The following is a 3,939-nucleotide window of genomic DNA, read 5'->3' as shown; positions in this document are numbered from 1 at the left end:
GAGAGAAGGGATAGATACTCGTTATCCGCTTCTCTGCCGCTCTGCAGCACAGCCCAGCAATTATGGTCAGGCCTATCGTTATCAGGTGAGCAATAAGGAGGAGTGTGAATGGAGATAGGTGATGGGATGGGCCCTGGAAGCACTGTGGCAACGAACAAGTTATTGCGGGTTTGCTGGCGCCGTTGAGTCTGTATCGGCTTGTTTCAATGGCCATGCTGGAGCAGAGAGGGACAGGCACCATGCTGCTACCGGGAAGGCGGCTGCAAGCAGGAGTCAGATGGCCTTCTCATCTGGATGCAAGGATGAGTAAACAGCATACAGTGTGCACATTGATTTCCGGCCCTCACTCATGGGGAGATGAACTTTCACCTTTTGTTTGCTCGCTGTCTCCATTTTTTATTTTCCCTGTAAAAAAAGAAAGCAAGCCGAAAGTTCTTCAGCTGGTGTTACAGCCACAGAATCACAAGAATGGCCCAGGTTGGAAGGAACATCAAGGATCATGAATCTCCAACCCCCCTGCCACATGTTGGGCCACCAACCTCCAAATTTAATATCAGACCAGGCTGTCCAGGGCCTCATCCAGTCTGGCCTTGAACACCTCCAGGGACGGGGCATCCACAGCCTCTGTGGGCAGCTGTTCCAGCACCTCACCACCCTCTCTGTAAAGAACTTCCCCCTGACATCCAACCTCAATCTCCCCTCCCTCAACTTCAAACCATTTCCCCCTGTCCTGCTGTTATAAACCCATTCAAAGAATTGACTCCCCTCCTGTTTGTAGGCTCCCTTCATGTCCTGCAGGCTGCAATGAGGTCACCCCGCAGCCTTCTTTTCTGCATGCTGAACAAGCCCAGCTCCCTCAGCCTGTCTTCATAGTGGAGGTGCTGCAGCCCCCTGATCATCTTTGTGGCTCCTCTGGATCCTCTCCAACAGCTCCCTGTCTTTTTTGTACTGCGGGCTCCAGACCTGGACGCAGTGCTGCAGATGGGGACTCACAAGAACAGAGTAGAGGGGGACAATCACCTCCCTGTCCCTGCTGGCCACCCCTCTTTTGGTGGAGACCAGGATATCATTTGCCTTCCGTGACGCAAGGGCACATTGCTTGCTCACGATAAGCTTTTCATCTATCAAGACCCCCAGGTCCTTCTCCACAGTGCTGCTCTCAAGGACCGCTCCTTCCAGTCTGTATGGATGCCTGTGACTCCTCCGGCTCAAGTGCAAAACTCTGCACTTTGCAGTGCTGAACCTCATAAGGTTCCCCCAGGCCCACCTTTCCAGCCTGTTGAGGTCCCTTTGAATCCCTTCCTTCCACCATGTCAACCACACCACTCAGCTTGGTGTCATCAGCAAACTTGCTGAGGGTACACTTGATTCCGTCATCGATGTCAATGATAAAGATGTTAAAAAGCACTAGACCCTGGGGGACGCCACTCTTTACCAGCTTTCACCTGGACATAGAGCCATTGATGACCACCCTCCATCTTCGGCCTTTCAACCAGTTTCTTATCCATTGAGCGGTCCATCCAACAAATCCACATTCCTCCAATTTGGAGATAAGGATGTGGTGGGGGACCATGTCAAAGGCCTTGCTCAAGTCCAGGTAAATGACATCGGTTGCCTTCCCCTTGTCCACTGATGCCATCGCTCCATCATAGAAGGCCACCAGATTGGTCAAGCATGACCTTCCTCTGGTGAAGCCATGCTGACTGTCTCGGATCACACGCTCATTCCTCGTGATCCAGTATGTCTTCCTCCTTGTGACCTGTGTGCCCTACCCCAAATCCAAGCAATTTGGGAGCATCTATCTATGTGTTGCTCTAAAATACATCTGTATAGACCCACGCTATCTTGTTCAGCTGGCCAGCTCTTATCTGAATACCAGAATCTGTGTTAACTATGTCTAAAGAGAGCAAATTCAACTGGAGTTTGAATTCTGAGCTTTGTAAGTCTAGCTGTTAGAACTGTTTTTCTTGGTCAAGTATCTGTATCTCAGCTCAGTAACCACACAGAGATGAGAAGCAGGGATAGTTAGTTTATCAAGCTTTTCTCATGAGTTAAGATGCAAAGAAAACTAATGGCAGATAGGAAGCATTTTGTTCTCTGAACTTGGGAGAATGTATTTGAAGATTTACTGTCATCAGATGACTGAATCCTCTGTTTCTTTGAAAACTTTGCTTTAAAATAGCTATCTCCTTAAATCAAAACACAATGCAGTTTAAGTTTAATACTAATTAAGTATCTCACTGTTTATATTTCTGAGAACTGTATTTTACCATTGCCAACTGATGTAAAAGAAAGAATTGCCCATATAAAAGAATGAAGGAAGAGTCTTCTGGCAGTAATGAGGTGAGAAATGCTCAGACTGCAGTGTCACATCCAAAACTCTAAAACTGAAAAATCTTCCACTGAAGTCTAAGAAAGCTTGACTAGTTCTAATCAGTGTGACACAAGTCCAGCTTTATTACCCAGCACATTTCTTCATCCTCAGGAACGTTTCTCTGTGCCAATATTGTAAAAGATGAAAGTGATTGATGATTTAAAAGCAAAAGAAGTTCTCAACACATAAATAAATTGCCCTTCTCTTTATCATAAGAAGTGCTCTATTAAACAGTGCTTCTTAAATCTACTTTCTTATTTCTCTGTAGATTCTGGATAATCTTTTGTTCTCAGGTATTCTAAATAGATCTGACTACTGAGTTTTTACAACCTTCAGTAACTAGCAATGCTCCATTAGCTAATTGCTCAGTGACAGTGACCTTTCTGGGTTCGTCCACATGACAACCACATTAATGCCAACTTAATGCTTCCTGTTAACTTTATAAGCCTTTTGCTGTATGTTATAACTTCAGTCCTCTAAGAACAGCACCTTTGGCTTCTTATGGCTTTGTGTATTGTAACTGGTCAGTAGATAGACTTTGCTTTTTTAGAGAAAACAAATAATATCAGCCTCCTTTATAGGAAATACTTGAGGAGTTTCTTCAGGAAGCCTAGTCAGCACTGCATTCAGCAGTACAGGGGTGTGTTCCCTAACCTCAGACAGGAAAGGTCTGCTTGTGATGAGGTGGTTGTCCCATCCCTGGAGACAATCAAGGTCAGATTGGATGGGACACTAAGCACATGACTGAGCTGTAGTTGTCCCTGTTCATTGCAGGGGGATTGGACTTTAAAGGTCCCTTCCAACTCAAACGATTCTATGATTCTATGACCTTGCACTAGAATAAGTTGTTTTCATATATATATATATATATTTGCACATATGCACACACATATGCACACACACAAGATAAAAAAAAAGGGGTGAGAAGAAAAGGAAATAGGAGACGGCCTGATTCATACTGCCCAGAATGTTGTGGCTTTTCTGGCTTGCTGTTGAGCATGGGGTGGCCTGAGGGAGGAGCGTGGAGGTGACTGGCAGTACGTGAACAGTGCTTAAATTCATGCTGCTCCCTCTTCTGCAAGTATGTTCACGTCTCAAACCAGATATTTAATCAAGATATTTAATAAAACTGGACCTTGTTGGGGGGGGCTGGGTGCTGATGCCTCAAGTCTGTTTAACAGTTTTCCATGCTCTTTAAGTAGTTGTGTTTCCTTTTTAACAGCACCCAGAATAAATCCCTGCTATTTTAAAATTTTCTTACTATTTTTAATTTTACTGTGCCTGATACTGTACTTAAGAAAATGGCCAGCAGATTTATGTGGAGGCCAGATATGTAAGCTATGGAATAACAGATCTTTCCCCCCAGTAGTTTTAGTTGAAGATGTGGGACAATAATGGTGGAGTCACGAATTAACCTGCCAGATCTGGGTGGGAGCTTAAGCACCATTTAGTGGCTGAGCCCTCTGCTTCTGATCTGAAGATAACTGGGAGGTTAACTACCTGGAGCTGATCTGGATAGAGATGGAGAACTATGGCTTAAGCGGGTGTGGCCCATAAACTTTTAT

This window comes from Tympanuchus pallidicinctus, unplaced genomic scaffold (genome assembly GCF_026119805.1).
Source record: "Tympanuchus pallidicinctus isolate F22 unplaced genomic scaffold, pur_lepc_1.0 scaffold25, whole genome shotgun sequence".
NCBI classification, from domain to species: Eukaryota; Metazoa; Chordata; class Aves; order Galliformes; family Phasianidae; genus Tympanuchus; species Tympanuchus pallidicinctus.
Note: the sequence above shows the minus strand (reverse complement) of the source record.